This window comes from Sciurus carolinensis, chromosome X (assembly GCF_902686445.1).
Source record: "Sciurus carolinensis chromosome X, mSciCar1.2, whole genome shotgun sequence".
Taxonomy (NCBI): Eukaryota; Metazoa; Chordata; class Mammalia; order Rodentia; family Sciuridae; genus Sciurus; species Sciurus carolinensis.
In genome coordinates, this window is record NC_062232.1 from 33,864,761 (window position 1) to 33,878,946 (window position 14,186).

General features: G+C 44.3%; 1 long non-coding RNA gene across 3 annotated transcripts in view; it reads left to right on the top strand.

Annotated features, from left to right (window-relative positions):
- Positions 1-13,819, top strand: part of LOC124971846 (uncharacterized) — a 120,101-nt gene extending 106,282 nt beyond the window's left edge. For all 3 annotated transcript variants that reach the window (XR_007106391.1, XR_007106390.1, XR_007106392.1), the window contains exon 5: positions 13,739-13,819. This is a non-coding gene — a long non-coding RNA (uncharacterized LOC124971846). The remainder of the gene's footprint in view (positions 1-13,738) is intronic.
- The last annotated feature ends 367 nt before the right edge of the window (positions 13,820-14,186 follow it).

Here is a 14,186-nt window from a genome sequence, read left to right on the forward strand (position 1 = left end):
CTTCCTCTTTCTGTCGTTGCTGGGAAGCACCCAGCCGCTTCAGCCTTCTGTGCGTACAGTTGTCTGGATGTCTTCCAGGTTCTTTTCCTGTCCTGTGCACTTCGGTGCCCCAGGCTGCAGAAACCCCCACTTCTGACGGCAAAAGAGAGTAGAGAGGAGATGGGGCGAGCTGTGTTTCTGTTCTCCTGAGATGAGACTGAGGAGTGGATTTCACCAGGAAGTAACTCTCCCCAGGAACCGTCCCCCGCCCTTTGGTACCAGGGGTTGAACCCAGGGGCGCTTAACCACTGAGCCACAGCCCCAGCCCTCTTTACTTTTTATCTAGGGACAGGGTCTCAATGAGTTGCTTAGGGCCTCACTGCTGAGGCTGGCCTTGAACTCGCGATCCTCCTGCCTCAGCCTCCAGAGCCACTGGGATTACAGGCCTGCGCCACCGCGCCCGGCTGTAACTGTGTTTCTTGACCATCATTAATACCAGAGCCTCACTTCCTATGGGTGACATGGGCTCTGGAGGCCTGCTTGGGAACCAAAGTCATTCATATGGAATTGAAGAAAATCTGTTCTGAATTCTAAGACAGATTTTTCCAACCAACTTTTGGAACAGCACCAAGTTTTCAGTTTGTCACTCCTCCACAAAGTCCTGGGGGGCGGGGGCGAACTAAGTTTTCCTTGGCCAAAAAGGAATGAATTCAAGGAACCAAGGTTTGCTGATGGGTTGAAATAAAACAGGGTACTTCAGGGCGACCTCAGAAAGAATTTCCCGAGAAATAAAATTACCTCACCTGCTTGTTTTTCTCTCGGCCGCCACACATTTCAAATATGAACAATACAACCACTAACTCCAGCGAGAAGAGCTGACCATTCGCCACACAATGTGATTTCTAATTGCTTGAATAATACTGCACAATGAAATAATTTCCTACCCAGTAAAAATGATTTCTCTTTGCCTGAGTGATAATATCCTGTTGAAATATAAGGCCGTTCCAGACAGTGACTACATAATGTCTAGAGTCTTTTTTTTTTTCTTCTTCTTCTTCTTCTTTTTTCTATATATAACCTTTAAATGCTAAGCATTAGGAACAAGGCAAGACCAAGTGATAAAACAAGTTCCCAGATGAAGAGCAGAACTCTTTGGGTCTATGTTGGAATCTCTAATTACCCCACGTCCTTGGATAAAATGGTGTCGATAAACTTATCATGCATAGATGGTCTTTGCTCTGTTCCTTTAGAGATCAGTCGTGTGACAAGAATGGCAATGGATTTTTCCATAAAGCTGGTGTGCTCCAGAGCATCTGTATTTGGACGGGCACGCACACACCATGTTGTTAATTTTAATGCACCAATTTAATCCTCATTACGTGCGTCACTGGACTCATAAAGGCAGATTTTTCTTTAGAAAATGAAATTGCGAGACATGGTTGTCCAGTGGCCTACTGCGCCGGTAGGTGTGTAGAGTTTTCCGTGCCCGCTAGGACTATGGAAGAAAAAGAACCCAGGAAATAAGGGCCAGAGAAGAGACACTCATCCGAAAGACAAGTAAAGTGAGGCCCAGAAAGGGAGAGTGACCTTCCCAAGGTCACACAGCTAAGGAAGGACATGGGTCAGGTAAAAACCAGGTGTCTAGAACCTGGCCCGCACCTGTGTTCGGACAGCCAACACTGCGCTAGATCACTGTTTTTGTAGGTGGGACTGTGGTCCTGGGGATGTGGCTTCTTCTATGGGGTTCATGGGAGGCCCCTTTGCTGGGTTCCTTTGACTTCGGATCTTACCATACAGACCACATGCTGGTTCCCTACCCGCCACTCCAGGCTGAGGCGAGATGGTGGCAGTGGAGTGTGGAATCCGTACTCCTTCAAGAAATCCTTTTGGGGGCTGGGGATCTAGCTCAGTTGGTAGAGCGCTTGCCTCACATGCACAAAGGCCCTGGGTTCAATCCCCAGCACAGGAAAAAAAAAAAAAAAGCAAAAGAAAACTTCTTGGGAAAAACTTAAACTGCTTCAGCTTTTACAAGTACCATCCCATGACCCTGCCTCCCACCCCTAGCTATATACACAAGAGAAATATGTTATACGTGTGTTAGAATGTCCACAGGCATTTATAATAGTCCCAAAGCAGAAGCTCCCTGCCTTATTCCTTTTCTGTTGCTAAACTGGAATATCAGACTGGATAATTTATAAAGGAAAGAAATTTCTTTCTCACGGTTCTGGAGGCCAGGAAATCCAGTATCAAAGGTGCTGGTATCAGGTGAGGGTATTCATGCCCCATCATTCCATGGCGGAAGGTAGAAGGGTAAAAGAGCATAGGAACACAAGAGGGGCCGCACACAGTGGGTGAGGTGGTGCGTGCCTGTAATCCCAGCAGCTTGGGAGGCTGAGGCAGGAGGATCGCAAGTTAGAGGCCAGCCTCAGCAACCTAGTGAGATCCTGTCTCAAAATCAGAAATAAAAAGAGCTGGCGATGTGGCTCAGTGGGTGAGCGCCCCTGGGTTCGATCCCAGTACCAAAAAACGAAAATGAAAACAAAAACTGTATGATTCTAATTCTAGGGAGAACAAAAGGAAACAAAACCAAAACGAATCTGTGCAATTAGAGGTCAGGATAGTGGTTATCCTTAGAGGTTGCAGTAACTGAAAGGGGATACAGGGGCCTTGGGATGCTGATAATTAATGTTTTGATTTGAGAAAGATGTTCAATGTATAGAAAATCACTGTAATATCTTAACGTTCCTAAGAGCATAACAAAAGAAGACTCGGACCTGACTCCGCCCTCCCCCCACCCCCTGGCTCCTACACGTGGAAGTGCAGCTCTTCCTGTTTAACCCCACGTCACAGGCTCCAGCCCTGGATCCCCAACCTCAGCAAACACATATTATCCTCTTTAAAGGAGTCTCTGAATCACCTTTTCAGGTGGTACCAAGTTAGAGGGCAACCCTGCCCCTACCCCTCAGTAGCCTTCTGGAAAAATCTTCTTCACAGACCCTCCTTCCTGCTCTCTTCTCTCGATGCCTTTATAATCAAAATTGTTCAGGGTATTTGAGAATTTTAGAGCACCTCTCTGGTAATGTCTGCCTCTGTGGGTCTGTCGGCATTCATTTTGGAATATGATACCTCTTGTATTGGTATAAAACTGCACTAGGAAGGTCCCACTTTAATATCTTATTGTGTAGGCAAATAATAAATCCATCCATAATAATGACTTATGACATTCACACAGTACTTGGATCTTGTAAAGAGAATTCAAATCTATTGCCTTTCTTCATTTCCACAGCGATCCTCCAGGGTAGATGTTGTTGTTCTCATGTTACCAGTGAGATTATTAAGACTTGTAAAGGGGAGGTTTCCTGCCCTGCCTCAGGTCACACGGGTACCATCTGAGGACACAGGGATCCCAGGCCAGGTGTTCTGACTCCAGATTTATTCTCCCTCCAACCCCCATGCAGGGAAGGCCAGGCCGGAATAAACCGCAGCCAAGGGAGAAGATGCTTGCAAACTTGAACCCGCTGTTCTGAGAAGCAAGCTTTGAAAGGCGGGCTTGGTTTGGAGGGCACATCCTCTCCCTCCCAAGGGCATGATTGGGAGTTAGGCTATTTCGCCTCTCTGGACCTTGAATGATACTATCTGCTTCTTATGAAAAATCAAATAAAATCACCATGTGCATTGGCTCACGCCAGGCTTTTAAAAGATACTGGTTTCCTTCCCCTTTGGAATGAAGTCCACTAGCCTCGGCGAGGTGGTGCACGCCTGTACCCAGGGACTCAGGAGGCTGAGGTAGGAGGATCGCAAGTTCCAGACCTGCGTGGGCAACTTAGCGAGACCCTGTCTCAAAATAAAAAATAAAGAGATGGGGGTGTGGCTCAGTGGCAGAGTGCTTGCCTAGCATGCAGGAGGCCCTGGTTCGGTTCCCAGCACCACCAAAAAAAGAAAAACTCATCAGGCCTAAGGAAGAGGAGAGAGGGAGGGACAATAAGCACAACAAAAGAGGAAAAAGAGGGCTCTGAGTGACCCATATGGATCGTGGTGGCAGGTAGGGCAGAGTGAGAGGACAAAATGTGCGCCCTTAGTCTGTCATCCCAGCGGCTGGGGAGGCTGAACAGGAGGATGGCGAGTTCAAAGCCAGCCTCAGCAACTTAGTGGGGCCCTAAGCAACTCAGTGAGACCCTGTCTCTAAATAAAATATAAAAAAGGGCTGGGGATGTGGCTCAGTGGTTAAGTGGCCCTGAGTTCAATCCCTGGTACCAAAAAAAAATGGACCCTCATCAAGTCAGGACAGAATTTATTCCATTTATTCCTCCATAACACAGATTGGTCTGTACAGGATTTGGAATAAATAATTTAACCTGAACTGCGAAACCAGGCTAGAGTTCAAGTTCTAGTACCTTGTAGCCCCCTGTCTAGAGCTCCTAGTGGATGCCTGATAACCCAGACTGTACTGAACCCTGTATATACTGTTTTTTCCTATGCATACATATATGATAAAGCTTAACTTATAAATCAGGCACTGTAAGGGATTAACAACAATAATAAAATAGAATTATATCAATATACTACAATAAAAGTTATGTGAATGTAGTCTCTCTCAAAATATCTCATTAGAGCTAGGCAAGGTGGCTCACAACTACAATCCCAGCAGCTCAGGAGGCTGAGGCAGGAGGATTGAGAATTCAAAGCCAGCCTCAGTAATTTAGTGAGGCCCTGAGCAACTCGGCGAGACCCTCTCTCTAAATAAAATATAAAAAAGGGCTGGGGATGTGGCTTGGTGGTTAAGTGCCCCTGAGAAAGAAGAAAGAAAGAAAGAAAAGAAAGAGAAAGTGAGAGAGAGAGAGAAAGAAAAGAAACAAACCAACCAAGCAAGAAAGCTTTTGAAGTATGCTGTGGTTTCCCTCACGTACTGAGTTCCACAGACCTTCTTTCTTTTTGTGGTACTGGGGATCAAACTCAGGGCCTTGTGCTTGCGAGGCGAGCACTCTACCAGCTGAGCTATCTCCCCAGCCCCAACCTTTTCAATGTATAGCCTCAGGGTTGGGGTGGGGAAACCCAAAGCATTAATGAACAATCAACGATGTTTCTTATACTATTACTGAAATTATCCATTTATTACTGAAATTATCCGTTTTCTTTTCTCTTTTTTGATTCTTTCTCTTTAATGGGAAATGTTTTTTAACTGGGAATGATTTTTTTTTTTTACGAGGTTTAGATTTCTTGGATGATCACTTTGTTCCAGACATTGTGCTCGGGGCTCTATAAATATCATTTATTTTAATCTTTATGGCACCTGCAGCACATACTGTCTGTTGCCTACCTAATATCCATTTCGGACTCTTCCTTGACCCCTTTAGATGCTTGGGGCGAGAGGGCAACCTCTCCTCCTCCTCCTGGGCCCAAGGGCGGTGTGGTGGCGGCGTCGGGGTGGGGGTAGGGTGTCGGTCACAGCATACCAACGATCCTCTCCAAAGAATTCTCTGCACTGATCCTTCTTCCTAACATGGCTCTGGTTTTTTTCAGGGTGACAATGTTCTCAGGTAAAGCCATCACCTTTCTAGACCTCTTTGTTTGGGGATGCCCCTGACAATCATGGCCAATGACAAATAAGCAAAGTTGCTGTTTGGATCACTCAGGAAAATTTTTTCAGGGGGTCCAACTCAGTTACTTTGTCTCTTTGCCCTTTTCTTTTTGCCGTTCCTTCTGGAATATAGATATGAGACCCAGAGGCGAAGCAGCCACCTGAGAAGCATAGATGGAAGAGCTAAGTGTGACCTCACCAAGCGCGGGGAGGATACAGGGTACCCAGGGCAGCGTGGAGATGTTGGCTCACCTTGGGCTGCTTTTCCCTGCATTTCTTAATTGTGGGAGAAAAGTGACCTTCCATGGTTAAGTTTCTCATCTATACAGCTGAATACACGCTGATTGATATGGTTGAATGCAGAAGTGCACCTTTTCAAAAATTGTGAAATTGAGCCAGGTGCGGTGGCGCACGCCTGAGATCCCAGCGGCTCAGGGACTGAGGCAGGAGGATCGCGAGTTCAAAGCCAGCCTCAGCAACTTAGTGAGACCCCGTCTCTAAATAAAATATTAGAAAGGGCTAGGGATGTGGCTCAGGGGTTAAGTATCCCTGGTTTCAATCCCCAGTACCACCCCCCCAAAAAAAATTGTAAAATTTATCATGCACAGAATGATTGAAACTCATATATGCTTGAGAAATGCAATCAAAGAAATTCCCCCGTCCATCTCCTCCTGGATCCTGCTCCCAAAAGACCACCATTCTGACTTGCTGTGGCAATATTTTTCCAAGTTTGTTGTCCTTCTCTTAAAAATGACATTTTCTTATTCTTATTTGTTGCGAAGTAATGGTTCCTTCCAACAAATTTCATTATAGTTGACAGTAAACTGGTCTAAAACCCTACAGGGGGCAAAGAGATAGGAAGAGGAAACAAGAAGAAATCTTTAGAAGCTGGAAAGCAGATGGAAAAGTATTTAGTGACCCAGCAGACCACAAGGGGCTGAATCTTGTTTTCAAACAGGGTCAGGGAGACCAAGAAGCCAGGTAATTTTTGTTGGAAAACTCCAGAAAAGTCTGGAACTTGAAGGCAACTAAAGCTGTAAATGTGGGGTGTGGATGGTGTTAGAAATAAGAAAATAGGGCAGTCAGTTGGGATATGGTCACGAACCATACCAATTATTTGAGACCAAAGGAATTTGGAGGAGGCCGGGTACTGGGGATTGAACCCAGGGATGCTTAGCCACTGAGCAACAGCCACAGCTCTTTTTATTTTTTATTTAAAGTCAGGGTCTCACTGACTTTGAACTCATGATCCTCCTGCCTCAGCCTCCTGAGCCACTGGGATGATAGGTGTACACCACCACTAAAAAGACTGAAAAATTTTAATGAAAGAATTAAATTGGTTGGGCTGGGGTTGTGGCTCAGTGGTAAAATGTTGCCTAGCACATGTGAGGCACTGGGTTCAATTCTCAGCACGGCATATAAATAAATAAAATAAAGGTCCAGTGACAATTAAAAAAAGATTTTTAAAAAATTGGTATAAGACAGAAGCCACACTGGTTATTTGAGACCAAAGGAATTTAATATAAAGAATGAAATGAGTGAGACAAAAGCCACATCCATTATTTGAACAGAAGGAATTTCATATAAACAATTTGATATTGTTAACCAGACATAAAGTTAACTAGGTAACTGAAAGGGTAAGAAGAGAACTCTTAGGGTATCATGGAAGGAGTAATGCCCAGGGCTGGGTGGGGAACAAAGGAAAGAAGTTGGAATTATTAAAACCTGGGAGCTGGAAGAAGGGACTCCAAAGGGCGGGGACCCCAGAGTCTCAAGGAGGGGTGCTGCTCTACTGGTGCCCAAGCCTCTAGAGTCTCTGGGGTGGCACGTGATGAGGCCTGTTGCATAATTGTCGAAGAAACTGCAAAATTGCCTTCCACTACAGGCAAGAACTTCTGCAGTGCAAAGAGGCCCTGCCGGAAGCTGCTCTCAGGAGCCGGAAGCCAACAGGAAGTAGCACGTTCCTCCATCTTTGCCTCCCCAATTTCTCTCTATTGCCCTCTATGGGTAGAGCCCAACCAGGAACAGCTAAGCCAATCACAGGTTTGCAGAGTCCCTGCCTCAGTGCCACCAAGTATGGAAAGGTGGGGGTTGGAGCTGGGAGGCCATAGCAGAGTCACTGACAGTGCTGGTTTTAGAAGCAAGTTTCAAAACAGATCCCCAAACTCAGCAAGGCGACTGCTGCCCCTCCCACTCTAGCTAACCACTTAGTGCTGTTCTCTGGAGGGCAGGGGGTCTCTGGACTGGGCAGAGGGGACAGTAAGCACAGTTGAGGGTAGGGTCCTCTTCTGAAAATAGGCTTACTGGCCTTCAGGACCTCAGCCCTCATCTTCCAAATGACCTCCACTGAAAGAACTTTCCAGAAGGGCTCTTCTCTGAGAGCGTGACATCCCAAGGCAAATGATCTCAATATTCTGATATGAGTTTAATGGTCTAACTGGATTGTGTGAGATCTGGACTCAATTGTCCCCACCCAGTTCTCTTCCAATCACATTTTTAAATTATAATCTTAAACATGAGCAGAGAACCTCGGACTCCCAGGTATCTCAGGAGACCTTCTGAAGTGCAAGACAGAGGCCAAAACGCTGAGAATAAAAGAACCTGACAAACAGACTGTGCTGAGAGATTTCATCTCCGATGTTTAATATTTTCTGAGAAATAAGACGAGATATTGCAACCGAATAAAAAGAAAACGCTTAGAGAATAAGAAAGGGTCCTTAGAAATTAAAAATAGAATAGCAGAAATGAAAAACTCAATGGGAAGATTGGAAACTCAAGTTGAGGAAATTGCTCATGATGTGGAGCAAAAAGAGAGAAATGGAAAACAGGCGATAAAAGATAATAAAATCAGTGGTTCAGTCGAGAAGTTCAATATATGAACAAGAGGAGTTCCAGAGTGAGAACACATCACAAATGAAAGCTATGAACCATCAAAAAATCATTCAAGAACATTCTGCAGACTTGAAAGATACCTGTTTCCAGATTGAAAGGACTAATCAAGTGGACCACAGAAAGGCGAAGTTGAAAACAACAAATAATAGGCAAATAATCACAAAATTTTGACACACAGAGAACAAAGAAAAGATCTGATGAGCCTGGTGCGGTGGCCCATGCCTGTAATCCCAGAGGCTCAGGAGGATTGCAAGTTCAAAGCCAGCCTCAGCAACTTAGCGAGACCCTAAGCAACTCAGCAAGACCCTGTATCTAAATAAAATATTAAAAAGGGCTGGGGATGTGGCTCAGTAATTAAGCACCCCTGGGTTCAGTTTCTGGTACCAAAAACAAATACATACATACATACACACAGAAAAGAAAAGATTCTATGAACTGCAGGAAGAAAATTAGTTACATCTGGCTGGGGCCAATCTCAGGAACCTTTGTTGGAGACCCTGTCCTACCACCCAAGTATTTAGACAATAATTATATGCAACTCTAATAACTAGCTATCATTTATTAAGCACCAAAGACTTTACACATGTCATCTCATTTCATTTTATGACCATCCAATAAATCAGATAATCCTCTCTCGCTTTTACAGATGGAGAAATTGGAGCTGGAGGAGGTACGTGACGTGAATAAGTTCCCATAGCTAATAAGAGTTAATAACAACAGCCAACATATATTTAATGCCTGCCATGTACTAGATTCCATGCTGTAAGACGCTGTTGGTTGCCTACCCAATAGCCATCTCATCCTTCATCTGCTAGCAGCATCCTAATTTTGTTTACATATCCGTTCCTCAAGAAAAGGAATTAACTCATCCCTAAATCTTTCATTATCATCCAATTCTTCCTTCCTTTCTTTAATTTTTGTTCCCCTCACCTTGACAGTCCAAGCCAATCGGGGTGTCTACTCCCCTTTTTCAGTGTTTGGGTTAAAAATAGGCTGGCAACTCAGCTCTTGCCAAAGATATGGGAAGGGAAAGTTTCTCTTACTTTTAAAAAAAAGTACAAAAGAAATAAATTATCTTCATCTTCCGCTGTATATTGTGGTCTCTGGGTGCGATGTCTAGACCTATGGTCCCCAGCCATCTTATGACCATGAGAGGAAATAGCATCGGAAATTCTACAAAGCTGAAGTTGGAAGAGCATACAGATAGCCAAAACCTTAGTGCTGTAATGAACTAATCAATCCTAAAACTTCCCTACTTTTGGACTTCTTATGTGAGATAATAATTTTTCCTCATTGTTTCAGAAAAAAAATTCAGCGGTTGGGGAGGCTGAGGAAGGAGGATCGGGAGTTCAAAGCCAGCCTCAGCATCTTAGCGAGGCTCTGAGTAACTTGGCAAGACCCTGTCTCTAAAGAAAACAGAAAAAGGGGCCAGGGAGGTTGCTTAGTGGTCTGTGCCTCTAAATGCAATCCTCGGTATCCCCCCCAAAAAATTATATAGCATCATGTGTTTGGGTCTGGTCTTAACAGCAACAATTGAAACCTAAAAGACAATGGAACAATGCTTTGAAGATGCCAAGGAAAATGAATTTCATCCTAGAATCCTGTACCTGCAAAACAACCAATTAATGAGGACAGATTAAAGACATTTTCAGATATGCAAATCTCACAATATTTACCTCCTGTGCGTCCAATCCTTAGAAGCTACCGGAGCTGCTCAAGGGGACAGAACCAAGAAAGAGAAAGACGTGGGAACAAGGAAACAGATGTTGTGACAGTGAAAGAGACTTTGAGGCAGCTAGTAAGCACCCGTAGAGAGTGACTAATGGAGATAGCTCCAGGGTTCTTCAAGAAGATGAAATCAATGGGATATATGTTTGAACATATTGAAAGGCGAATTAGATCTGGGCGTGGCAGTGCATGCTTGTGAGAAGTGGCTCAGGAGGCTGAGGCAGGAGGATCACAAGTTTGAGGCCAGCCTCAGCAGCTTAGAGAGACCCAAAGCAACTTAGTGAGACTCTGTCTCTAGAAGAAAAAATAAAAAGGGCTGGGGATGTGGCTCAGTGGTTAAGTATCCCTGGGTTCTGTCCCCAGTACCAAAAAACAAAAAAACAAACAAAAAAAAGGAGAAAGAAAGGACAATTAGGATTGGTGGTGTAGCTCAGAGGTGGAGTAAGGTCCTAGGTTCAATCCCCAGCATAGAAAGGGGGTGGGGGCAACAAAAAGAAAAGAAAGGAAGGAAGAATTGGATGATAATGAAAGATGTAGGGATGAGTTAATTGTAAGTACATAGGAAACTGCATTCGTGTGAAAATCAGACAACTTTTTAACTCCAGGAAAAAGAAAAAGTTGAGGGCTGGGGTTGGGGCTTGGTGGCAGAGCCCTTGCCTGGCACTGGGTTCCATCCTCAGCAACAACGAAAATAAATAAATAAAATAAAGTCTAAAAAAAAGAAAAAATGGAGCAAGCCAGAAAAGATAATCAGGGGTTACTGAGTATTTAGCCATGGATGACGTTTACGTGATCCTAATAATGTAAAGGTGGAACGCTGGTTTAGCTAAAATTATAAGGTACTATATGGGAGGCTTGGTGAATGACGTCTGTGTGCGGGGAGCCAGGAGGGGGACACTGTCGAAAGAACCCGGATCTTCAATTTCCATACTGAGACACTGATAGATAATGCCTGTCGTGTGCAAAGCCACAGGTATCGCTCTGAACGTGTCATTCAGTGATACGAAGGGCAATGCCACAAGGATCAGCTAAGCCAGAAGCCCATGGTGGCTTTGGGGACTGGAGAACAAGAGGATGACTTCCGCAGGACTCTTCTTTGTCCTTGACCTCGTGGAACGGTTGGACTCTAGAGGAGTCTGAATAATTGGGGTAAAAACAAAAGCAAATTTCAAACACGAGAAACCAAACGTGGAAAAAAAAAATGTCTTACAGAAAACGATCCAGTTATTAACTGCAAGGAAAATAAGTGTTACTCAAGAAAGGAGAGCATGCTGCATGTACTCCGCTGTGACGCGCGTCGCACAATGTGCGGCTGCGTGGACCTCGCCTTGTAGATCCACCCACCCTTCTCCACCTGCTGTGTGATGGGAGGCCAGATCCAGGGATCCCACCTTCCGGCTTCCAGGTGGGCGTGCCCCCGGGAGCCCCAGCCGCAGACCAGAGGGACCCGAGGGAGGCAGGGGATGGGTTATGGGCACTGCGTTCCCTGGCTCTGTTCCTGGCGGGGACATCCAAGGCTGGCCTCAAGCCTTAACCAGTGATTACAGCTGCCATCTGGCAGATCTGTCCCCAGGTTGTTTGAGGCCTAGGAGTGGTAATGGAGTCCCCACAATTTTTCCAGCCGTATCTCTAGGGGTTTCCCTATAGCTACCCACTTTTATAAATAGTCCTTTATTCCTTTGTTCTCAAATTACCCAATTTGAGCATGCCATCTGTTTCTCGCTAGGACCCTGAATGATCCACAGAGCCATGATCATATAAACAATGAATGCTGTTAACCAAGCGTTCATACTATCTTAGGAGGTGAGGAGGGGAAATCCATGCGTATTTGAAGGTGTACAGACGAAAGTCAAATCCTTATTTTCCCCAAGAAGTAAAGAGATGATATCTAAAAACAAAACCCTTAAGAAATAGTAGAGAAACATGCAAGTAAATCCCAGAAAAAACAGCAAAAAGATTTGGGGAGGTGAAGATCTTTCTTATTTACTATTTAGATAACTGAGGAATACCTTCTTAAGCTTTTTTTTTTTTTTTTTTTTTTTTCAGACTCATTAGTGGGTTTTGAAATCAGTGTAATGGGTATCAGTCAATTCTTTGCCTATGTCGTGGGGGTACTGGGAAATGAACCCAGAGGTGCTCTACCACTCAGTTACATCCTCAGCCCCCTTTTACAAAATTTTAATTTGACCACCAGGTGTGGGGATTCACACTGGTAATCCCAGCAGCTCAGGAGGCTGAGGCAGGAGGATCTCAGGTTGAAAGCCAGCCTCAGCAACTTAGCGAGGCCCTAAGCAACTCAGCGAGACTCTGTCTCTAAATAAAATAGAAAAAGGGCTGGGGATGTGGCTGAGTGGTTAAGCAGCCCTGGGTTCAATCCCTGGTAGAAGAAAAACAATTTTACTTTAAGATAGGGTCTCACTAAATTGCTGAGACTGGCCTCCAACTTGAGATCCTCCTGCCTCAGCCTCCCTAATTGCTGGGATTACAGACATGTACCACTGTGACCATCAGCCAATTCTTTAATTAATCAGAACAGAGTAGAAATTAAAAACATGCATCACAGGGCTGGGGTTGTGGCTCAGTGGTAGAGCGCTTGCCTAGCATATGTGAGACCCTGGGTTCGGTTCTCAGTACTGCATATAAATAAAATGAAAGATCCATTGACAACTAAAGAAAAAAATTTTTTTAAAATCCATCACCAATAAGGAGAATAAATGTGGTTTTATTAAGCTTCTGTTCAGTTTTCTATCTGTTCATGTGTATGTAATATAGAATGTGTTTCTTATTGGGGATTAGGCTCAAAAGAGCTTGAAAGTCTAAAAGAATGGTAGCTGAAGACAGGGCAGAGAAGGAAATTTCCTACCCAAACGAGGTTAAAGGGTCATGTTATTCTCCGAGGATGCAGTTAAATTTCAAATGACTGACAGGAGTAATAATTCTCTGCACTGATGCGAGGGCCTTCCAGGTTAATAGTTCCACACGCAGTTCTTATTATATCCACCCTGTGCATTATAATGTTCTTGGCTCCGCAGCTAATAATAAAATAAATCCAGAGCATCTCTGTTGAAATGATATATTGCTTTATCATGAAAGCCACTACATACAAAGAAATATAATTGTTGAGGACGAGGCTAGCAGACATTACAATAAGACTAGCAAGCAAGAATAGAAATTACATTCAACTCAGCAGGAAATGGGACGGAAAGTCAGGCCTATTTGCAATTCACTGGTACTTAAACCACCAGCCAGGTGATTCAGGATGGAAGTTAACAGGATTCCTGGAATCTAAGAAACAAAAACAAAAGCATCGCCTAGGAAGAGACCTCAGCTCTTTTTGCATTAGAGAGGTGGAAAATAAGGTTCAGACTAATGCAGTCAATTGAAAAAGTGGGCTTTGTGTTCAAACTAGGAAAGAAGTGAGTGGAAATGAAGTCTTTACAGTACCGTATTTATCATACATGGTCGTAACTCAAATTGTGCAATGCAATATCATTTGCGTGATTATATAAATACAGACATTGAGACAAAATGAAGAACCGCAATTTTTCTTCTAACTTGTAGAAAATCAAGAAGAGGCGACACTGCAAGACCAAGAATTCCATGCATCAGAATGTCCACTTGTTTGAGTTCTTCCAACTGCTGAAAACAAGAGGCAAGTGCGAAGTTTGTTGTTTTTGTTTTGGTACTAGGAATTGAACCCAGGGGCGCTTAACCACTGAGCCACATCCCCAGCCCTTTTTATATTCTATTTAGAGACAGGTTCTCACTGAGTTGCTTAGGGCCTCACTAAATTGCTGAGGCTGGCTTTCAACCTGAGATCCTCCTGCCTCAGCCTCCAGAGCCACATGTACCACTTGTGCCCAGCAAGTGCAAAGTTTTTGATGGCGAAGATGAATACTGATGAATGCTTTCTGGATATATTGTTGACTAGCTGTGAACGGATCATCAATAGAATGTCAGCGCTTATGCCGATATTTGATCTGGCAGTGCATACAGGTCAGCGTGACGG